General features: G+C 37.0%; 1 protein-coding gene across 7 annotated transcripts in view; it reads right to left on the bottom strand.

The window, feature by feature from the left end:
• BICD1 (BICD cargo adaptor 1) overlaps positions 1 to 25,385 on the bottom strand; it is a 253,436-nt gene that overhangs the window by 226,573 nt on the left and 1,478 nt on the right. The window lies entirely within an intron of this gene.

The following is a 25,385-nucleotide window of genomic DNA, read 5'->3' as shown; positions in this document are numbered from 1 at the left end:
AGACATATACGACTAGTTCTGGAAACTAGATGGGAGGAGACAAATGACAAAAAAATATAGTCAAGAGATAATAACAGCCACAAAAAAACAGAAAGCGGGATAAGGGGCATGGGTAGAACTGAGAGAACTATTTATAGTCAGAGAATCAGTCTCTGCAGTGGTTTCACAGAGTGCTGCTGTGGACATAGCAAAGGCAATCCAAATAGAATTCACTATAAAATTTCAAATTGTTTAGGATTTCATAAGGTCCACAAAAGATGCAGGATTTCCTAAAACCCACAAAATATGGCTCCAGTAACACCCCAAGTCCCTGATAGATAAGAGTTTTGCAGACTTAGACTGTTCATAATTGAAGAAAAGAAAATAAGAAAGCCTGTTTATATTTTGGACGCTTCATAAGAAAATAATTTTAATGATTTAAGTATTTTTTTAACCCTGGAAAGTTAATGAAGTCCTCAAATTTAGTTTGGGATCTATTTAAAGAAATGCTTGTAGAGTCATATGTGAAGTGAATTCTGTTGCAATGTGCTTTTTTGTAGAGGAAAAAATGCCATAGGTAACAATAAACCATTTTCAGTTTGAAAATTGGTTTACTTTTATTTTTCCAACATATTTCCACATACATATGCATAGTTTCACATGTATATATATGTATATTTTTTAATAAAGAATTTTAATTTTTTTCTTGACTATCCACTATGAAATGTTGGTCCTAATTTTTAAGTAAATTATTTTGCTTTGACTTTTTGTGCTTATCAGTTGTTCTCAGATAACAGAGATTCCCAAAATGAATTAAACTTTAAGCCCCCACATCCATACCTTTTTGCTTATTATATTAGACTGAGCTATGTGGGATTACGTATCCTATAATTTTGGATCTATAAAAATGGAAATTTCATACAATTCATCCCTCCTGCACAGGTCTTGCCCAGTGATGCCTGAAGAGTTGACATTATGCAGAGAAAAGTGAAGAGACTTTTATGGTTTTTATTATGACTTTTCCTTTCTATTAAGGAGATAGGAATAATAGGAGAAAGGAATAGGAGAAAGGAATCCATTATCTCCTCTTTTGTTCAGCAAAATGGAAAACATTGATAAAATTTATACCTTTTAAGAAATGAGACCATGAAGATTTAGGTCTTTATTTAATAAACATTAGTTGACCACCTTCTGTGCCCTAGGCCCTAAGGAGACACAAAACAAGTAAGGCAAGGCTGCTGACTCATGAAATTCACAAAAGAATGGGGAATAAAAAAGGTAAGGAAACCAACATGTAGAGGATAGTGTGGTATGTGCTATACAAAAGTTTGTCCAAAGGAAGGGACTCCACACCGAAGTTCTTATTGGGCATTAGAAATACAGGCTACTGTTCTGAGACATCTTTTCATACATGTTTAACCTAACAAAAACACAACAAATTGGCCAAAAGCAGATAAAATAAAAGGGCAAAAATAAATCAAAAATATAAATTCTGAATAAGTCACAAAGAAGATAGCAAGGTCTTGAATAATTCTATTGTCTTAAATTTTAAGTGGGTATCAGAAAACATGTGTAAGATCTAAACGCTGTCCTGTTTGAACTGTAAATCTTCACTTTAAAACGGCAGATGGAGCACCTTCTGTTCACAGAAGGAGAGCCAAGGGCTCAGAAAAAGTAATTACTTGTCAGGGCAAAGAAACAAAACAGAGAACCCTAGTTCTGAACTTTCATACCCTCAGAAGGTAACAGATTTTCACAGAATTATAAGGTACGTAGTGTTACCCAACACATTTTCCTTTCTGAGTCAAGGAAACAAGTACGTTCTAAGGAAGATTTCAACTACAATGAAAAATTAAGTTTTCAGTCATTGAATTTAAGTCACCACATTTCCTCTGGTATATATCACTCTGTTAATGCAATTATTAATGTCTTTTTTTTTTCAGTTCTGCTTTCTCAAATGCAAAACTGCTACTCTTAAATATATAACCCCATGAGAATGAGGATACACATATAAAATTTTATTTTTCCAACAAATTAAAACCCAACATTTTGCTTCTTATTTGAGGATCTAGTTCTTATAAACATTTAATCAAATAATCTGCTTAGAAAATAAGTCCTCTCAAACTATATGGCACTTCTTTCAGTGGAAGCATTGACATGCAGTTTGATAAGACAAAGGACACACCCCCAAAACAATCTAACAGAAGACAAATTTAAAATGGTAAGCAACATGAAAAAAATTGTTCAACTTTATTAATACCGTAAAAATTCAAAATAGCGTGACATTCTATGTTTCACCTACCCAATAAGTAAGAATTTTTGGCAAAGAAGGCAGTAGATTTCTATTTCTTATGTGACAGGTCAGTAACACTTGTAACTGCAAATAAATTCCAGCATTTTTTATAACCTACATTTCTAATCATATGTTTGTTCCTACTGATACATCCTTAGGGCAAAGCAGGCTCCCAAAGGTCAGCCCTGCGAAGACTTCCGCAAGAAATGAAAGTGCCATAAAATGCTTCCTGAAAAACTGAAGTCCATTTTTTACTTGATTTACCAGACATTTTAAGATAAGATTATGCATCTTACCAGTGAACTAATACTGTTTCTACCTTCAACTTAAATATCCAAACTTTATATTATTATTCTTGGAGCTGCCTTGTATTCAGCCATGTAGTCAGAATTGTGTGCTTATGAATGCAGTGATAGGTTCTCATAAAGGAGTAAAAGCATTACATCATAACATATTTGCTGAAGAATTCTCCCCCTGTGTCTCCCCATCTGAGCACTTGAGTCTATCCTTTCTCACTGAATGATTCAGTCAAAAAAGACTATCGACAAGGATGCATAGCAAAAGTAGAGGCAGTGATAGAATAATGGCCTGGAGATTGCAATGGGGGTTGAGGGGAGACTATGCCATTGGCTCTGGAGTCTTAGATTTGTAGGATATGCGAGAAAACGAGCACTATCTTCTACAGGGCGCAGCAGGGACAGATAAGTAAACCCAGTTGAGGTGATGGAAAGAATGTTCTGGGAGGAGATTAAGACACAAGAATGTTTTCTTACCATGGAGAAGGGTAGCAAACAGGTAAGTAGAAAGTTTGGCAGGATATGGGTGAGAGGGTAAGAAAATGGATGAGAGGAAGGAGGCTTGCTTAGGGGAGAGAACACAAGGCTTTATGAAGATAAGAATAAGAGAAAAGATGAATAAAGGGTATTCAAATCCAAGTATAACCATTTTATTTATAGCCTTTCTTTTATTAGCCCACAGTGAGATGTTAATAAGGATATTATGTTCTTGACTTTTAGGCATTTTTAAAAAATTTTACATTTTTATAAAAATTTCTCTGCCATAAAAAAACCATTTTTGCCAGAGCAGGAAGGAAGCCAGTGAACCAAGTTACTCGCTGGGAACATAACTATAAACATTTCGGACTGTTTTGAACATGAGAAACAGAAAAGCTTTTATTTATTTTCAGAATCTCAAGAAAGAATTCATCCTCCATTTATTTTCAGGGAGATGTGGTGCTTCTTGGAAGAAGCCCCGAGGATCCTGCTGTTAAATCAAGACCTGTGCAGGGAAAAAAATTATCCACTCCACAGTAACATGGCATGTAACACAAAGGCAGTGGTACTTATCCAGCAGGGAGAGAACCCCTTCAATACTGGGACCCCACCAGCTGACTTAATTACAACGCAGCAAGGCGATCCACTACAAAGACAGTGCAACCCAAAGGAGACCACTGAGATCCACCCGAGGTGCAGGGACAGATGGTTCCTTTGCTTCTTGTTTAGTATGAGACCTTCTAGAAAAATCTGAAAATGGATACATGCCAACAAGCTTTCAACTACCAGTATTTTTTTTAAGCCTACCATATGCTACTATAAAAATAATCCATAACTTGAGAGTCAGTCAGCAAGGATTTACTGAGCTGGGACTGTGTATAAGGGATAAGAAAAGGCCAAAATCAGCTTACCATAGAGTTTAAGGACATGGATTAAACTCTGATTTAATTTAAGGGCTTTTGGTTTTTTCATCATGCTGCACACACACACAAAATTACAGCAGAAGCCATAAAACAACTGCCTTAAAATTTTTTAGATAATAACAAACACAAATTTACAGAAGCAGAGTGGTTCCACACTGGAAAACATGGTTTTAAACAAGTGATGGTGCACTGAAACTTAATTCAGCAGTCAAGGTAACTGAATGTTATTAAAGCAGTCACCATAGCAACCACAGCGACTAGGGCACAAGACAGATAATTAGCCCCTCCAATTATGAAGTTATAATACAGTCACTAAATAATAGCCCTGAGTAAATTCTATCTTGTAAAAAGTTTTAAGGAAAATGAAAATTTAACTACAAACTTACTAAAGAAGGACCAAGCTATTACTGTCATACTTTTTAAATAAACTAATTACAAATGCTGCCTTTCTGCATGCAGCAAATTCTACCTTCCTGGTCACTTTAAATGATATGAATTAATCAAAATAATAAAATTCATGCTTTTTTTTTTTTGTAATGGCTTACAGGATCTTGGTTCCCCAGCCACGACATTGAAAATGCCAAGTCCTAACCACTGGACCACCAGGGAATTCTCAAAAATCATAGAATTCTTCATTCGTATGTGTGATTGTACAATAATGCCACCCAAGAAATTGAGTTAACTTACAATTTCTATAGTATACACAATTCATATTTAATACTTGTAGCAAATCTAAGAACTAAGAAAGCACAGTTCAATACATTCAAATAAATTAAATGAATGTGTAATACCTGGAAAAATGCTTGTCACACAACCAACACTTTCTTAGTCCAACTATTACTCCTACCATTACAGTAATATTATTGCTAATATTACCATTATTGTTAATGCAAGTTTTAAAGTCATACTGCCTGACTCAAATTTTGGTACCATCATTAACTGGACAAGTTACCTAATCGACCTGACTCAATATTCTCGTCTATATAATGGAAATAATAAAAAAATCTATTTCATAGACTATTGAGGGTGTTGAGATCACACAGACTACATATTTAGCAGACTACTTGGTCTGGTAGGCATTGAACACAGTTTAGCAGTTTTAACAGTTTAAATATTTGGTCTTGGTCTCCTAGCAAGTACATAGGGAACTGGAATTAAAACTCAGGTTTCCTGACAACATTTAGAGTAGTTTCTATAGCCACACTGCTGGGAAACATAAAACAGTCCATTTAATCAAACAGATACACCCACATATTAATATAATACAGAAATGATAAGTAATATTGGTTGCATATGCTGACACTAGGTGTGGAAAGGCTTTATATGATTTAAGATAATCAAGCCAGATGCCCCAGCTGAAACATACACCACCAAACATGCTACCCCATTCTCTTTTTTTCTACTATGATTTGTTTCCTTTTTGAAACACAGAGAAAAATCATATATCTGAGTAATGAATCACCACAGTAAAAATCTGAGAGTATTTCAGGCCACAAAAGCAAAATAACTTATTAATAAAACAACCACTTTAAAATACTAAGTATTCAGTGAAAACCAGAGTCATGATAAACCAAAACAGTGTTATACACCCACTGTTAGTAACTGTTTCAGAAGCCTTAAGCAAACCTGATAATAAAGCTCCTGATACACTTAACAAAGAACCACCTTCGTAATTTCTTTAAGAATGTTCAACGTGGGCACATTGTGGTCCAGAGTACGGGTGGACATCCATCTAGAGACTGGAGTTCAGGGCAGGCCTAGGAGACTGAGGATCCAGGAAGGAGGGGAGGAGCATCTGAGAAACAGGGAAGGAAGGGGATGCCCAGTCATATACTTTTTCAGTTCTCTCTTCCCTCACTCTCAAAATTCACTCCATTCATTCATCAAAATGTCAAGTTCAGTGCTTGGTGATATAAAGTTGAATAAGACAGAAACAGAAAACAGACATGAAAATCAACAATCACTGAACAGGGGAACACTAGAGATGCCTTCAGTTATACAGGAGAGCATAGAGGGACATTAGCTAACCAGAACATGTACTTTGGGCAAAGTCACGTGCCAGGCACTCCTGCACTTACCATCTCATTCAAAAGTAAACATAGACCTGTTTACTGTCCTTATTTAGTAGATGAAGAAATGGAGGCTTTGAGATATGAGGAAGACTCAGAATAAAATTTGAGTCCTTTTAACCCAAATCCAGAGCTCTTGGAAATGTACAATGATCCGACTCCAACTCCTCTGCTTTCTCATTCTTGACTTTGCTTTCTTCCTTTCTCTGTTTTTCCATAGAAGGTCAAGACTGTCAGCATCTAGATCAGAAGTCAAAACTCAAATGTCAGAGACTTCCCTGGTGGTCCAGTGGTTAGGACTCCAACTTTCACTGCAGGGGGCACGGTTTCTATCCCTGGTCTGGGAACTAAGATCCTGAGAGCTACCTGGCCAAAACACAAACACACACACACACACACACACACACACACACACACACAAACCCAACAACCTTCAAATGCCAACAAGGAAGTGACAGATAATACAAATGAGAGAGGCAGACAGTAAGGTGTTATGGAAGAGATGGAATGGTGGGGACTGTGATGAACCGGAGACTCACGCCCTTTCTGAAAAAAAGAGACTTGGCTCCAGCATACTGCGTTCATAAAGAAATGAGGGCCACGGGCTTCGTGAAACCTTCCAGTTTTCTGAGAGAGCTTTCAAATCCAGATTTTTCACATGACTTTCCTTTTTGTAAATAAAAAGAAGCTCCCTACATCAAATGTTCCTAAATCAATGGGCTGCTTTTCGCCTGTGAGAGTAGAGTGTGTGATCTCTGCTCTGGTGAGGTTGGCCAATCTCATGGGCACTGTTCTCCACTGTTCTCTGTCACTCTGGTATTTCACCTGCAGAGTTTAACAACCAAGCAGCCATTGCAAAACAGGACTGGTACAGCTGTTGTCATCAGGACTTTAATTATGCAGTATCAGTGAGACAGGCATGTTTAATGATAGAGTTACAGTGCTGAAAACAATTTAGATGACCTCTGTTCCAAAGTCCATCAATGCCTGACTCACTTCCTTGACATTCCTACCAAACAGCTTTTTGGCTTCTGCTTAAACATCTCCATTAGCCAACAAGGAAGTCTCTCTCCTCAGAAAGTCTGCTACTTCTCCCCTCTGCTCTTAGTCTTCCATAAAGGAAGGTCCTTCTTCATATTAAGTTGAGCTCTGTTCTCTTGTTTCTGCTGTCCATTGTTTCTGCCTAGATCATGATACCTAGAACAAAATATTCCTGGAGTGGATGGACAGACATTTACCATTACCTTCTGGACAGTGTTTCTGTTCCTGCAGACTAGGGTCACATCAGCATGTTCACAGTCTTGTACACTTGCCTCCCTGGCCCTTAGGGACTACAATATGATCTAGCACTGCAAGCGAGCCAACAAAGACCCACAGCAGAGGAAAAGGAAAGCTGTTAACTTGTACCAGTCGCATTTTTTACTTTAATTCCAGTTTAAGGATATATCTATGCCCCACTCTCCTTGTTTCTAATCTAGAGTATACACATTGCTTCCTATAAATAATTAACTCTTTAGTTTAAAAAACACTGATATCCATTTTAGTAACTGGACGGGGTTGCCATCACAGAAAATCAAGAGAGTATATATGGCTAGCTTGTTTTATTTTATAGGAAGAAAAATGACAACATTTTAGCTTTGTAATAAAATGAAGAAATATGGCTACATAATGTGTATCGTGAAATGTAGCCAACTTACGTCCAGTAAATTACATCATCGAGCATAATAACTATAGGATGCTTGTTTTTCTGTCAAGTCATGAATCTTTTCCAAATGTTAAATGCTTTTGGTAGACACATTTTAAAATTCTTTTTTAAACAAAAGCATCAAAATTGGGATCCATAAGAATTTTCAAATTCAAATAAATATGTATTTCATTTCCTAAATTTAATTGTGAAATATTATTCCTTTACTTCTGTATCTCATCATATATATTCCTTTATAATCTTCTTAGCTTGTTATAAAGAAACTTAGGAGCCATCCTGATTTCTCCCTTTCTTTTGCTCTCATAATCAATTAATCAGCAAATCCTTCAACATGCATTCTTAATTATTCTTTTCTCACCCCCAAGTAGCTCTTCCCCCAGCCCAAGCCACCATCACCTGACACTGGAACTACTGTAATAGCTCCCCTTCCTTGGATCACTCCTTCGACAGTCTGCAAGGCGGAGACCGAGTAATCTTTCCTGAAATATTTATCAGATCACATCACTCCAGTGGCTGCCGGTTATGCTTAAAATAAAGTCCAGACTTCTTGCCAGGGCTCAAGGATTTGTTTGCTGTCCACTGCTCCATCCTCCTAACATCCATACTATCCCCTTGCTCCAGACTGTATGGGTTCTCTATTGAGGGTAGTATAGCCTCACCCTGGGGGGAAGGGAGGGAAAAGTGTGAGGGTGGTTTTTTGTTTATTCTTTGTTTTTTAAAATTTTATTTGAGATATAATTGATATATAACATTGTATCCGTTTTTAGGTATGTAACACGATTTGTTATATGGTACATTGCAAAAAGATCACCACAAGAAGTCTAATGCCAACATCTCACATAGTTCTATTTTTTTTCTAATGATGAGAACTAAGATCTACCGTCTTCAGTTCAGTTCAGTTCAGTTCAGTCACTCAGTCGTGTCTGACTCTTTGCGACCCCATGAATCGCAGCACGCCAGGCCTCCCTGTCCATCACCAACTCCCAGAGTTCACTCAAACTCATGTCCATCGAGTCGGTGATGCCATCCAGCCATCTCATCCTCTGTTGTCCCCTTATCCTCCAGCCCCCAATCCCTCCCAGCATCAGGGTCTTTTCCAATGAGTCAACTCTTTGCACGAGGTGGCCAACATACTGGAGTTTCAGCTTTAGCATCAGTCCTTCCAATGAACACCCAGGACTGATCTCCTTTAGGAGGGACTGGTTGGATCTCCTTGCAGTCCAAGAGACTCTCAAGAGTCTTCTCTTAGCAACTTTTAAATATATAAAAGAGTAATGTTAACTATAGCCACTATGCTGTGCAGCAAGAATATTTCTGTAATCACAATGATTACAGAAATCATCCTCCAGGGGCTCCTGGAGGATGTTAGCACCCCTGGCCTCACCCACAATGTGCCAGGGTGTCCCCACTCTCAGGTCATTGTGATTACAGAAATATTCTTGCTGCACGGACTGCTGTACCCAAAATGCCAGTAACACCAAGCTCATTCACATCTCAAGGCCTTCATATTTGCTGTTACCTTCAGCCCAGGACACTGAAATCTTTTCCAGGCTTGCTGTTTCTCATCACCTGAGATGCAATCTCCTTTGAAAGGCCATATCTGGCCCTCACTTCTGAACAGCCTCCCCCACCAGTATACCTGGCATAATAATAGTCTTATTATTTCTTTACTGCTTTCTTCACTGTTTGGCACACATCATTATGCAAAATTATTTATTTCCTTACTCTTTTATGCTTTTCTCCCCCAATGGTATGTCAAGTCCCTCCGGCAGGAACTTTGTACGCCACAGCACCTAACTGCAATGCCTAGGACGTGGCAGGTGTTCAATTATCATCTGTGAAAAAATAAATGTCCACAATAATTTTTCCTGTTTAGGATTAGGAATGAAAAAAACTTCATTTGGACCTAAAGGATCATCTAACCTTCATTTCTAGTTACTTTTTCCTATATTAAGTTTTCCTTTTTGTAATGGATTCTCAGTCAAAAGTTGCTTTTACATGCCACAACTTTTATTATTACATAAATACGTAAATACAGAGAGGTAACAGTAAGCTTAGAACATCTCAAATCAGCACCTAGCTTGTTCACAGAGTGTGAAAGAGAATTTTCTTATAAATATTTTTGTAAATCTCAGAGTGAATGTGTTACTTCTTCAGTCCGTAGGGTCAGGAGTCCAGTGCTAGGACTGCTTCTGAGGACAACAAGCACAGTTGTTGTTGAGAGGAGCAGCCCCCGAATCCACCAGAATAGAGTGTAAGTATCACTTTTTTGCCAAAAATGCTCACAAACATATTTTCAAGATCAAGAAGAGTTGAAAGTAATGCAAAATAAATGTTTTAAAAGTCACGCTCCAAGACCACTATGCCAAAAGCTTAAACCAGGTCTATGAAATGGGCTAAGAGAGGAGTGATAAGTATGGAATTACAGCTAGATTTTAAGATATGATTTTACCTAAACATATAGCAATCTGTTAGGATACATAAAAAAAAAAAACAGTATAATTTGATTTCTTTTATGTTCCACACATATACGATACATGTTTAGAGTTATGAGGGTCTAGTTAGGTACTAATGCTAACCAGTGCTTCGGTTTGATGCATGGTATTTGAGAACTGGTATACACTTACCTATGGTTTGTGAGAGACTGTTGGGCTCGAATACTATATGCATGTTACACCTTAATACAGACTGCTAAATCACATTCTCAAAGCTCACAGCAATTCATACCACCACAAACAATGTATAAGAATGCTCACATTTCTACACACTCTGCAATCTGTATGTTATCAATATTTAAAATTTTTGTAAGTTGCTTAGTAATAAAGTGAAAACTCCCTATTATTTAATTTGCATTAACTGACTACTGACATACAGCATCTTTTACGTATTTATTATCTGCAAACCCTCTTCTGTTTGTCTAGTTACAGTCTTTGCCCATTTTCTATTATTGCTGTTTTCAATCAATTCAAGGGTACCTGGATATTAGGGGTAATAATCCTTTGTAAGTCAATCATATTGCATTTTTTTCTAGTCTGTTGTCTGTATTGCACTTCTGCTTATGATGCCTATCCACTTTCAAAAAAAATTTCTGTGTAACTGAGTATGTCAGTCTTGCCTTTTGAGTCTAAGTTCTATATCTTGCTTAGAAGATTTCTTCCACACTGACATATAAAATTCTGGGAATTTTCTCCTAATTAGAGTTCATTCTTTCATATTCCATTAAATCCTTGATATTCTGGTGTGAAGTTAATGTAAAGTGAAGGGATAAAAGAAGATGAGAAAGAAAAGTATACAAGGAGAAAAAAGGGACTGAAGAAGTCTTATTTTTAAAACATTAAATAGGGAGTTTTAAATGTGATGCTGGATCGCTGAGTTTTTACTATCCATATTATTAATATTAGATTATCAAAGGGGAAAACCTCAAATAGTTTTGACTTGAAAACATAATTAAGCTATAAACATAAGGGGGAAAGTATTGATTTATAACTATCTGAACACAAGTTAACACTATGAAGGTTTTTTTAAAATAAAAAGAGAAACTATTATATTTTTCATACTGTGAAAAATGAAATAACATAAGATGATAAAAATAAATTTCAGCTTAGGTGATAGTTCATCTGAGTCTTTTTCATAAAAGTTTTAAATTTTACAGGAGTATGATATTATTTATTATTAAAGAGATCAGTTATTGAGAATTAGTATAGAAATTTATTTTTCCAATGCCTGAGATAAAATAACTAAGGGCAGAATTTTTATAGAGCTACAGGTAATAAATACCTTTTGCCACTCAAGGCAAAAGTGCTGATACACTGCTTTCTTCTAAAGATTCTTGCTTTTCCATTTAGCCTCTGAGCATTCTTACTAAGAAGTCAATTCATTCATGCATTTTATATTTTTATATATTATATAAAACTATATAGTATAGTGTATATGCATATATTATAGTTTTATATTTTATCTAGCATTTTTAATTGTTCCCAGCAGAAGGGTTACTCAGAGGTCCTAGACTACTGTACTGTCAGAATCAAAAGTCAAAAATCACTGTTTTCAAACATAAAGTTAATGATATTACTGTCCTGCTTTGACACTATCAATGCTTTTCCCACGGTAAATAGATGAAGCTCCTTATCACTCCCACAAGTGACCTGACTCCATTCTAAAGGCATAAAGGAGACTCCCAGAACAGCAGCAAAACGGAGGCTAAAGCTGAATCAATGGCAACTGAGAGAAAAGACAAGAGAGGAGGAAAACAGCCATGAATCCTAAGCAGCAAAGCCAAGGAAATATTAAGTCTAGTATGAACAGAACTCAACATCTGAGGCTTGATCAACAGGTTAGAATCTAGGTCAGGACCACAGGGCATGAGACTGTCAGAGCCAAGAGAATCAGGAACTAGAGGGAGTGGGAGTGATGAGGGTTGTAAGGAACAGGAGCAGCCCAGCCTCAAGGAAGGCCAGCGGCACTGAGGACCCAGAAAGAAGGGGCAATTAGGCGATCTGTTCACAATGGAGGTAAGACGGAGAAGCTGCCAGACAAGAGGCCAGGAGGCTAAAACAAACGGGGCACATGAGCAGCAGAGACTTGAAGACACCTTGTTAGTTAGAGGTACTTCTCACCCTATCAAAATCTGGCTCTCGGGGCAAAGCCTTCCCTGCAGAGATCACAGAGTTAGCCTCGCCAAGCCTCGTTACAAGGCCCTCTGTGGTCAGGCCCCAAACCACCTCCCCAAGGTTCACCTCCCACCCCTCATCCCCTTTTAAATACCACCTGCAACAACACAGATGCTGATGAGCAACAATCTCTCCAATCCTCCCTTCTCTGCAGGCTATTTCTTTTTCCTGAATGACTCTGCCCCTTACATGCCTGGAAAATCCCTCCTCACATGTTCTTTATGCCTCCTCACATGTCCTCCTGGATCAGAAAGTTTCCTGATTCCTTTGAGTTTACTGCCCTCCACTCTGGTGGCCTATCAAACACAGCCAAAAAACTATTATTTTTACTATTTTATTATTATGATGAATTATCATCACCACATCCACCATTTATCAAGTGCTTACTATGTGTCAGGGATTGTATTAAATGCTTTATTACATGGACTTCTGTTTAACATTCATAGTTACTATCTTCCTCCATTTTACAGGAGGAAAGTGAGATTCATAGAATTTTAAGTATTTGCCCAAGATCGCAGAGCTACTAAACACATTTTAATGCAGTTTGTTCTGACCCAAAAACCTGTGATCCTTCCAATAAAATACCTTAATCATATTTGCTCATGTCTTTCCTTCTAACAACAAATAACTAACTTAAAGACCATATCTTCCTCATTTTTGGATTGATACACTCAGCAGAAACTTGGCATATAACCGATGCTCTCTAAATAATAAATACATGAATGAATCAATGACCAAGCATCCATTCCAGTCCCTCAAGGACTAGAATATCATGGCACAGAACCAGTAATACAATATAAAATTGTCCTTATATCACATTAGACTAGCGGCTACCAAGTGGCTCAGATGGTCCAGAATAAGGGACAGAGAGTAGAAGAAAGTTAGGTAAAGATTCTGGTTCAAGGAACAAGGCAAGACAACACAGTATCTTTTTTTGGAAGCTGGTTTAATTCGTCAAACACATAATTATTTTTAAAACAAGGACAGTCTAGTTCAACTTCTTTTCAAAATAACTACCTTAATTATTTCATCTCTTTTTTCACCCTAAATGAACGCAATACCATAAACATCTCTTAAACACTTGCTATAGGTAAGGCAGAGAGGAGAATGCAACAAATCTCATAAATTACCAGATTAATTAAAATCCTTTCCCTGAAAGAGGTTACAGTGTCCTTGAATGTACACACAGGTCAGGGGGAGGGAAGAGTAGGCCATTGTGACTCTTGTGCTCAAAACCTCCAGAAATTTCCCATATAACTCAGAACAAATGCCAAAGTCCTGGTAATAATTTAAAAGCTGCTGCATCACTGATACTCATTCCTTCTCTGACCTCATCTACTGCTCACACCACTCCCCACCTCCTTCCAGCTATACACTCTCTTGGCCATCCCTCTCCAGGCTCCCTCTGACCTTTCCCCACTTATCTTGCCATTTCCCCCTTCCCTGCTCTATTTTTCTCTATCTAACATTCTACTTTACTTATTTATTTTGTTTATTGTTTCCCCTTCCATTCTCCTGCAGAATGTAAACTTCATGAGCATGTATATTCCTGTTGGTCTTGTCTCTGCTGCATTCTCAGCACCTAGATCTGTGCTTAACACATAGGAGGTATTAAATATATTGTTATCGTAGAAAAGAATGAATGAACCTTAGTCAGCTTTATGCAATGACTTACTTGTTCTTAGTATTTACTTTGGTGTCCATTGTCCACGTTTCTAAATCACATTTAGCATCACAAATTAAAATGCAACTTATAAAATTTTCTCTTGGAATTGACGATTCTTTTCATTGTCATTTCCTGAAATGTCTTACTGTAACCATTGTCTAAAAATATAATTGTGGTTTGAGATCCTGGTCTCAATTTTAGCAAATAATAGCTCATATTATCCCAAATGCTTCAATGTGACTTGCAAAGATATATTATCTATTCGGCTAAAATGAAAAGAGCATATAAAACTTGATTGGAAATAACTGCAGTGATTAAGATAGAGAACCTAAGAATTCTTAAAAAAAAATGATTCTAGTTCTAAATTATTTTAAAATATTAACAAAAGGGTTATTGCTGTTTAGATCATTAGAATGAAATAATTAAATCATAGTTAATTGTGAATTACCGACACTAAGAACCTTTATCAACTTAAATATAAATCAAAGGGCCAAAAATTCAAAAGTATTTATAATTTGTTTTCAAGTGTATTATATCCTTCTTTTTTTTAAAATTTTATTTTATTTTTAAACTTTACATAATATATCCTTCTTTCTAATGGTTGCTTTTTCTCCTAATTGTATGTCCTTGAGGTTTTGAGCTTAAAGGCTCCATGCATATATCAGCATTAGGAGAAAGAATATCAGATTACAATTTAAAGGGGAGGAAAATGGCCATGTATGCCAGAAAGATAGTCTGTAAGACGACATTACTTTCAGCTCATCAAACAAAATCATGTACAAGATTAAATTTATCCTGTCTCCATCTAGTTATCTCACATTGAGATCAACTTCAAAAAATCTAATACTATCTAGAGAATGGCAATCAGTGAGGCTTATCAACAAGGCACATTCATGTTATAATATAAACCTTTTTCAATTTCAAAAATTGACGGCTAAGAGCTCTTTAGCAGTGGCATTTGATTCCACATTACTCTGCAGGGTGCCAGAGAAAAACAAAGACCCATCATTCTGAGCCTTCTATTTACAGACTCAGGCCAAACTGCAAAAAACATTCTTAAGGAAATTGCTACTGTTATTATGTACTGCCCATGAATGTAAACAGGTCTCTTTATTTCAACTCTAAATAGAAAGATAGAAACACAGCGGTTAAATATTACATTTTAGAGTTGTGCTATTTCTCCATAAAATAGTGTTTGAAACACTAAGAATAACTAAAAGAACAGGTGAGAATAACCCCTGGAAGTTAAAGATCAACCCACCAAAGCAATTCTCTTTATGAATTTGCAAACTTTAAATTAATAAATATTTATGAATTTTCAAAGAAATAGAGGAAAACAACAGAATGGAGAAGACTAGAGATCACTTCAAGAAAATTGGAGATACCAGGGAATATTTCATGCAAAGATGGGCACAATCAAAGACAGAAATGGTAAGGACCTAACAAAAACAGAAGAGATTAAGAAGAGGTGGCAAGAATATACAGAGGAACTATACAAAAAAGGTCTTAATGACCCATATAACCATAATGGTGTGGTCATTCACCTACAGCCAGATATCCTGGACTGTGAAGTCAAGTGGGCCTTAGGAAGCATTACTATGAACAGAGCTAGTGGAAGTGATGGAATTCCAGCTGAGCTATTTCAAATACTAAAAGATGATGCTGTTACAGTGCTGCACTCAACATACCAGCAAATGTGAAAAACTCAGCAGTGGCCACAGCACTGGAAAAGGTCAGTTTTCATTCCAATCGCAAAGAAGGGCAATGCCAAAAATGTTCAAACTACAGTACAACTGTGCTCATTTCACATACTAGCAAGGTAATAGTCAAAATCCTTCAAGCTAGGCTTCAACAGTACAAGAACCAAGAACTTCCAGTTGTACATGGTAGATTTAGAAAAGGCAGAGGAACCAGAGATCAAATTGCCAACATCCACTGGATCATAGAGAAAGCAAGGGAATTCCAAAAATAAATCTACTTCTGCTTCATTAACTACACTAAAGTCTTTGACTGTGTGAATCACAACAAACTGTGGAAAGTTCTTAAAGAGATGAGAGTAGCAGACCACCTTACCTGCCTCCTGAGAAACCTGTGTGCAGGTCAAGAAGCAACAGTTAGAACCAGACATGGAACAATGGACTGGTTCAAAATTGGGAAAGGAGTATGTCAAGGCTGTATATTTCACCCTGCTTATGTGACCCTTACATGCAGAGTACATCATGTGAAACGCTGGGCTGGATGAAGCACAAGCTGGAATCAAGATTGCTGGGAGATTCAAAAGGGAGGGGATGTATGTATACCTATGGCTGATTCTTGTTGAGGTTTGCCAGAAAACAACAAAATTCTGTAAAGCAATTATCCTTCAACTAAAAAAAAAAAGATTGCTGGGAGAAATATCAACAATCTCAGCTATGCAGATGATACTACCCTAATGGCAGAAAGTGAAGGGGAACTAAAGAGCCTCTTGATGAAGGTGAAAGAGGAGCATGAAAAACCTGGCTTAAAATTTAACATTCAAAAAATTAAGATCATGGCATCTAGTCCCATCACTTCATGGCAAATAGATGGGGAAACAATGGAAACAGTGACAGACTTTATTTTCTTGGGCTCCAAAATCACTGCAGATGGTGACTACAATCACAAAATTAAAAGATGCTTGCTCCCTGGTGGCTCAGACAGTAAAAGCGGCTGCCTACAATGCAGGAGACCTGGGTTCAATCCGTGGGTCAGGAAGATCCTCTGGAGAAGGAAATGGCAACCCACTCCAGTACTCTTGCCTGGAAAATTCCATGGACGGAGGAGCCTGGTGGGCTACAGTCCATGGGGTCGCAAAGAGTCGGACATGACTGAGCAACTCCACTTTCACTGGAAAAAAAGCTATGACAAATCTACACTGTATTAAAAAGCAGAGACATCACCCTGCTGACAAAGGTCTGTATAGACATAGCTATGGTCTTTCCAGTAGTCATATATGGATGTGAGAGTTAGACCATAAAGAAGGCTTAGCGCCGAAGAATTGATACTTTTGATTTGTGGTGTTGGAGAAGACTCTTTGAGAGTCTCTTGAACTGCAAAGTGATCAAATTAGTCAATCCTAAATGAAATCAACCCTGAATATTCATTGCAAGGACTGATGATGAAGCTGAAGCTCCAATACTTTGGCCACTTGATGCAAAGAGCCGATTCATTGGAAAAGACCCAGATGCTGGGAAAGACTGAGGGCAGAAAAAGGGGATGACAGAGGATGAGATGGTTGGATGGCATCACCAACTCAATGGACATGAGTTTGGGCAAACTCCAGGAGATAGTGAACGACAGGGAAGCCTGGCACGCTGTAGTCTATGGAATTGCAAAGAGTCAGACACAACTTAGTGACTGAACAACAACAAAATTTGTAACAGAGCAAGAAAACAGACACAACAAAGGAGACAAATAACTTTTGAAATAAATTTCATACAAAAGGAGACAAATAACTTTTTAAAAAAAACTTTAAAGAACCCTGAAAGATCAGAAAATATACACTTTTAGCACACATCTTAACTGTCTAATGCAATTAAGCTTCTGATGATATCTGTTGGTTTCTCATGTCTTCAATTACAGAAAAAAAGCCTTTCCCGTGTCTTCATTTATAGGAATTAGAGAAGTAAAAACACGTGTGACTGAGGTCTACGTACTAGCTCATGACTTTCCAGTTTTTCTTACTAAACACTCACATTTCTACAGAGTCACTTACTCCTAGAGTTGGAAGTTTCTAGGAGAGAGGCTGTCAGCCCTGGCTGCACCCATAAGGGGAGTGGGGTTAACATGCTGAAGCCCCGCTCTACTTCCAATGGCTGAACTGTCTCAGATGGGGTCCAGGCAGCAGTAGCTTTACAAATCACCCGCCAACTGATCCTAGTGAGTAGTCTGTCACCTCTTCAAAAAGAAGACCTCACGGGGTATCCAGGCTCTGTACAAACACTTCCAATGTTGAGCTCCAAAATCTTAATTGAAGAATCTAAAGATAATATACTACTTTATGGATGGTCATTTTTCAAATGAATGTTTCTAATTTTCCCTTTTTACTGAGGTATCATTGATTTACAATATTATATTAGTTCTCAGATGTATAACATAATGAATCAAAATTTTTATATATTATACTCCATTTAAAGTTATTATAAAATATCGGCTATAGGCCCTATGTTGTACAATATATTCTTGTAGCTTATTTAATACATAATAGTCTGTATTTCTTAATCCCCTATCCTTGTCTTGCCCCTCTCCACTGGTAACCACTAGTTTGTTTTCTATATCTGGGAGCTTGTTTCTGTTTTGATACATTCATTCATTTATTTTTTAGATCCCATATACAAGTGATAACGGGCTTCCCAGGTAGCTTAGCAAAGAATCTGCCTGCAATGTATGAGACACAGGAGATGCAGGTCTGATCCCTGGGTCGGGAAAATCTCCTGGAGGAGGGCATAGCAACCCGCTCCAGTATTCTTGCCTAGAGAATCTCATGGACAGAGGAACCTGATGGGCTACAGTCCATAGAGTCACAGAGTCAGACACGACTGAAGCGACTAAGCATGCACACGTATGTGATAACACTCTGCCTTCCTCTTTTTTTTTTTTTGGCCATGCCATGTGGCATGCGAGATCTTAGTTCCCTGACCAGTGATTGAACCCAAGCCCCCTGAAGTGGAAGAGCAAAGTCTTAACCACTGGACCACCAGGGAAGTCTCATCTCTGTCTGACATTTCACTAAGCATAATACCCTTCAGGTCCATCCACGTTGTTGCAAACAGCAAAATTTTTCATCCTTTTTATGGTTAAGTAGTATTCCACTGTACCACATCTTCTTTATATGAACAGGTGATTTTACAGGGCAAAATGACCCACCATTTCCCCTAACAACCACCAGCAGAGTTCCACAATCTTTGTACTTGTTCCTTTTCCTAAAATTCACTTCCCTCAATCTCTACCTGACTGGCTCATTCTAATCACTCAGATCTGGGCTCAAATGTCATCCCTGGGAGAGGTTTTTCCTGATCGTGTTTTCCCCAGCAAGCTTTCATCTCTTCACTCATGGCATTTCTCACATCTGACATGTGTGTGTGATTGCTGACTCTCTCCCCATAACCTTCATTCAGGGAGTCCCATCTTGCTATCTTCAGAAAGCAGCACAGTGCCACCAACATAGTAGCCACTGAGTAAAAATTTTTGAATGAATAAATGAAATAAAACAAGAAGTAATGGACATGCCTCTGATGAAGCCTGTGTTTTTAAAAAAAGAAGTAATGGACAATCTAAAGAAAAAAAAAATCCAGTTGGTATAAAATGTAAAATAGTTGACAATGTAGATTATAAAATACTAGGCCAATAAAAATTATGGATGGTTTTAATTTTCTTCATAATTTTGGGTACTTTATTGTCTTCAATAAAAGTAAATTATATTTATAGTTATAACCAAAGTAGTATTATAATAAAAGTAATTTTTTCTGAAAAGTTAAAAACAAAACAAAACCTCAAGTATCACAGGGCAAAGAAGGGATCACGTAATGAATCCCAGTTGCTTCTGCATCATCTTGGCTTCTCCCCAGGACCCGGCATGGACAGGATGTGGCCATACTGCAGGATGCAGGACCAGCTCTTGCTGGCCCTGGAAACCAGCCACCTATTATGGTGATCCATGTAGCTCCAACACCAGCCAAGAAGACAGGGAATCAAAATCACTGCTAATTCACCCAGAAAACTTTCCATCATTTCCCTTGGTATTATCACACAGGCCTGTCATGGGGCAACCCAACAAATTCCACCAGTTTCTATGACACACACACACATGTTTTCTCTCTCACAGACCACCCAGGCTATCCTTAGGGCCAACTCTGGTCACCTCCCCACCCCCTCCAGCCTCCAGTGCCAACCACACTCCCTGAGGCTCTCTGGTTTTCTTCCCAAATCAGTCCCATTTGCTTCATACTTGAAACATCAGTGCCTTAAAAATACAGTCCTGCCCTAGAAATACTTCATTTTAAAAGGATATACTATTAAATTTAAATGTCAAGTTACAAAGTAATATGTATGACATTATTCTATTTTAATAAAAACAAAAGAACAACAAAAAACTTGCATGTGGATTCACATGTTTAAAGATATTTAAAACAAGTATAAGAGAATACTCACCAAAGTGCTAACACAGAGACAGAACTGGGAGGAAAGGTAGGGGAAACTACTTAATTGTCTACGCTTTTACTTGACTAGGATCATTGCCACAAATGGTCATAATTATACAGCTATAATTTTTAAAGAGCAGTCAAACTCTTGTGGCCAAAAAAAGAAAAAGTGCTAATGCACTCAGTCAGTGAGGGTTGGGGTGCTGCTGCTCCTACCACCCCTAACCCACGAGGTCAGCAAGGGCTGGTTTTCCTCACTGGGCCAGCCCAGCTTCTTGCCCACTGTTTATGAGTTGGCACATCTCCTAATTCAGAATGCAATCAGAGTAACTGGTGAAAACATTGTTAAATTATTTGTGTATTCCATATTCTGGAAATTAGGACTGAATAAAATGACAGCCAACTGCGCAAATTATTCATTTGTTTTATTAAACTAAGAGTTGAGTATTTTAATTTATCAAGCAACTTATGCCTCCCCTCAAGGAAAACATGAATTTTAAAAACTCATATAACTCAGGCATCAACTTTGCCGTCTAAAACTTTCCCCCTAGAACCTTCCTTTGTGAATGAAACCACCTTCTAATCCATCCTGGTATTCTCAAACCTACTCTCTTCTTCACTCTCCACAACCGGTCACATCCAACACCACCTTCCACCCTACATCCCCTTAACAGCCCTCAGGTTTTGTACCCCCTCACACCACTACCCCTACTGCCTCTGCAGTTCCAATCCACCCTCTATGACCAACACCATGACCTTCTTAACCACATGCTGACTCAGGTGTTGGAGCCTCTCAGGTAATAAGTGCAAAGAAAATGAGTTTCTTCCTGAACCAGGTTTCACCACTTCACTTTGTGGCCTTGGGAAGGACCCCTAGCTTCCCTAAGACTAGGTTTTCTCTTTGTATGATGCAAGCCATATCTATCTTGTAAAAGGATTGCTGTAAGAATTACGGATAAGGCATGCAAAGTGCCTAGTCCTAAATGGGGCTGTATACATAGTTCAAGTCTTTATTACTTTAATTATTTTCTTATCTGTTAAAAAAAAAGGCAATAAACCTCTGAGTTAGTTTGAAGATTAAATAAGATGTAAGGTACCAAACAGTTACTGTTTCCTTTCATTTCCTTTTAATGGTTCCCCATCTCTAACAAAATACAGTCACTGATACTTTCCCAATTTCATTTTCTGCCACTTCTCCTTCAGCATAATCAATTATTTAACAGTCACACTCTGCACCTCTTTATACCCTCCTCTCCTTCAAAGCCATGTTTACAGGTAAAATCTTAGGTGTGGGAAAGTCCTTTACTATGTATTTCAACATGCAAGCTAATTATTGTATTTTCAAATTTGGAATGCAATATCCATACAGTACAAGCATATTTAAGAGGAAGACAGGGGAGAATATTTGTAAGTATTAAATTTTGAAAACCATCTTCAAATCATGGCTGCTGTACATGTTCATGCAAATATGATGAATGTGATGAGACGATAAAATTTTGCTAAGTAGTATCTGAGAAATAACTTCTCTAGAGATGAAATTTTGAGTTGAAATAAAAAGAAAAAAAATGGTGCAAGTTAAGAGAAAAAGTGAAAGTTGCTCAGTCATGTCCGACTCTTTGCAACCCCATGGACCATACAGTCTATGGAATTCTCCAGGCCAGAATACTGGAGTGGGTAGCCTTTCCCTTCTCCAGGGGATCTTCCCAATCCAGAGATAGAACCCAGATCTCCCATATTACAGGAGGATTCTTTACCAGGTGAGCCACAAGGGAAGCCCACAAGTTAGAGAAACTAGGTGAAAAAAAAAAAAAAAGAAGAAGAAATATGATTGAAAGTGTGATTATGTTTGCTTGTTGAGGTTGCTTATAAACACTTTCCAAAAGTATATGTCCACATACTTTAGATGTTTTCATTAACTTGATAATAAATGCAACTGTAAGTATAACATTTCTTCTTTAAAAACAATAAAACTACTAGCTTAGATAAATAAATACTTTCTCTATGTTTCTTCATAGACTGGAAAATAAATCTGGGTTTTTCCCCTCATATGATTTTATGATTTAGAATTTACAAAGAGAAGAGAAACTAACAATCTTTATAACCATAAGAGGGGGAAAAAATGAGTTCTGTTTAAAGATGAACTCAGGTACTTAAATGACTTTCGTCAGGTCCCTAATATGACAATCTCTAAAAACATTTAAGTTCAGTGTTTATTTCTTGGACGATTTAATTAGAATCCTGAAAAAGCATCAAGTTGACTCTAAGAGGAAAAGCTGCTCTGTGTCCACAAGTGCTCCCTCAGCACCCTGTGTCTATCCTTAGTGTCAGGCTGACAAAAGGAGGAAATGAGGTAAAGATTCTTAGTAGAGAGTACACTGTAACCTAGCTGCCAAACTTTTCTAAAGTTGTCACATGGACATGTTTTCATGCTACCAGGAATGCTGAATCATTCCTTTCGAAGAGGATCTCTTAAAACTTCTCTACATTTTAAAAAAAAACAAACTTCTCTACATTTTAAACATTTTTAAAGCCCAAAAACACAACTCTTAAAGTTAAATTTTAGGATTTTTTTCTTTTTTTAAAATGAATGTTTAATTTTCAAATTATTTTAGAACCATGACTCTTCTTCAAATACTATTTTGGCCTGGGTGACAGGCACAGTGCTCATTTACACACATCCCAAAACTACGCCCAGCCAGGCCCTCAGGCCACTGAAAAGCAAGCATTATCCGTGAAATCATAAAGCCATGGTCAAGTATTTTAGTGGAGATGTACTTTGTCCCGCTCTCCAAAGATAATGAAAAGGAGAGCAGTATGATGATGTCAGAAGTCATTCTTTTTTCACAGCATTAGTATTTTTTTTTCTTCAAGTATGGAGAAGGAAATGGCAACCCACTCCAGTGTTCTTGCCTGGAGAATCCCAGGGACGGGGGAGCCTGGTGGGCTGCCGTCTATGGGGTCGCACAGAGCCGGACACGACTGAAGCAACTTAGCATGTTCTTTTGTAATTGCAACAGTCATGTAGGCACAGGGCAGAGCCCTAATGTTATGAAGCCAAGACAAAGAACATTCCAGGCTTAGGAAAGAAAGTAACTAGATAACAATTAGTGAATTAATCATTTTGATTCTGCACATCTTCAGCAATACTGCTCACATGCATTACAGTCAGAGCTGTACACAGCCTGGGAAAGGGGGGCAGCAGCATTGCTGGGTGCTGACTCTTGAAAACAACATGACCTGTAAAGACTGAGCCATGTCGCGACACTGCAAATTACTAATGTCCAACTTGAACTTAGCACAGTATTTTTCTGTTGACTGGTCCAACTACTTTTAAATAAATTATATCTGTTGAAACAGCTAGGAAATAAGCCAAAGATTTTATACTTGGCTTTATAGTTTAGTGCAGCAACATCATTTCCTATATATACCTTCAAACGAACGAAACTTCCTTTTGATAAATCAGAGCACTAATAAAATGTGTTTTTCAAAAATGACTTCTATGTGATATCATCACCGCAATATTTTAGTTTCCACAATTATTTTACATTTACTTTTCACACAGGAAATATTATTGAGACTGATTTAGCTCATTTAAATAATACTCCCACCTAAAGGATACATTGTGTTTAAAGGGTCAAAATAACAGGTCTCACTATCAAATATAATGATTAATTTTATTACCCTAAAATACACTTTTATATAATTGTATAAGCCAGTTCACTGGGAACTTTCAATTATATTTATGCTAAATGCAAACTCAAAATACATATGTAAACAAGTATCATTTGCTGACAATAATTTTGATAAATATTTGTTAATCTCCTGATATACAGAACAAAATACACCTCAATTTTTGTAGGAAAAAAATTGTAATTGGTATTTGCATTATTCTATATTAAGAAAAATGTCACAATATTCTTATAAAACATTTTTTCTCATTTTTCCTATGATGCTGATGAAAGTAATACAGGTAGCTTTTAACACTAGTCACTACATATACTTCCTCATTTTCTTAGTCTTTCTCTGACGCTAACCAATATGGACTGGTGAATGCTTGATAAAGTATAATTCTTCCAGTATAAATTTATTCTTTCATAAAATATTTACTGTAGGCTCACTATGTAGTGGGCTTTGTGTTAAAGACTTTGGATGCAATATTAATTAAGACAGATTCCTTGCCTAGAGAACACACGGTCTAGTAAAGGCAAACGACAATTGCATTAAAGTTTACTATATATGGTGAATGCAATGACACAGAAAAACCGTAGTAGGGTTATTTGAATCAAGCAGGAAAGCTAGTCAACAGTTATATTCATTTCATTAAATTAAGTCTACCATCTTTATCAAAGAGGTGATGGCTTAACATTGCCTGGTTTGCACTTCCTTGTCTTGGTAAAACAGTGTTGATAAGTGTAGACAACATCAAAACATCCCTGAAAATTACAATCACCATCCTGTTTGCTGACTTCACCAGGTTTATCATTATTGAATTTAAACGTATCAGGTAAAGACCTAATCTAAGTTGGAAAATACCATTAAATCTAGTTGTAGTTAAGAACAGACATATACTTGGTAAAAACAAAAACAAAAGACAAAACCAAAAGAACATAAACTAGAAATTTACAGCCTAACACACAAAAAATCAGATTTCCAATTGTGGTTTTTACCATATGTTTATTTTTTTTTTTACATTTAGGCATAAGAATAAAAATAATATATATCTGAAAGTATAAATGTTTACCATATTATGTATTAAATTAGAAGGCAGGTTGATTAGATATGTCATAGATCATGCTTCTTAAATATAATAATACAAAACAAGACAGCCCCCTGAGAAACTGTTTGAGTACATTATAAGAAAAACATGTATGATTAACATTATATACGAGATTAAAATTAACATTTTAAATGCCAACAGGCACATAAAAATAAAGACGTGCCACACAGAAAAGCAGTGTGTACATTTTCATTTATGCTACACATAGTACCTCAGGAATTGGGTAAAACAGACTGAATTTCTTCAACAATATGTATATTCCTCTAAGTCTTTTGATAGGAAATCAAAGTATATTCACTACTTATTTTTTTCCAAACATTAGCTAGTCTTTAAAAGAAGCCAATACCAAAAGATTAAAGAGGACAACTGTTA

This window comes from Bos indicus x Bos taurus, chromosome 5 (assembly GCF_003369695.1).
Source record: "Bos indicus x Bos taurus breed Angus x Brahman F1 hybrid chromosome 5, Bos_hybrid_MaternalHap_v2.0, whole genome shotgun sequence".
NCBI lineage: Eukaryota > Metazoa > Chordata > Mammalia > Artiodactyla > Bovidae > Bos > Bos indicus x Bos taurus.
This window is presented reverse-complemented; position numbering and strand designations above follow the sequence as displayed.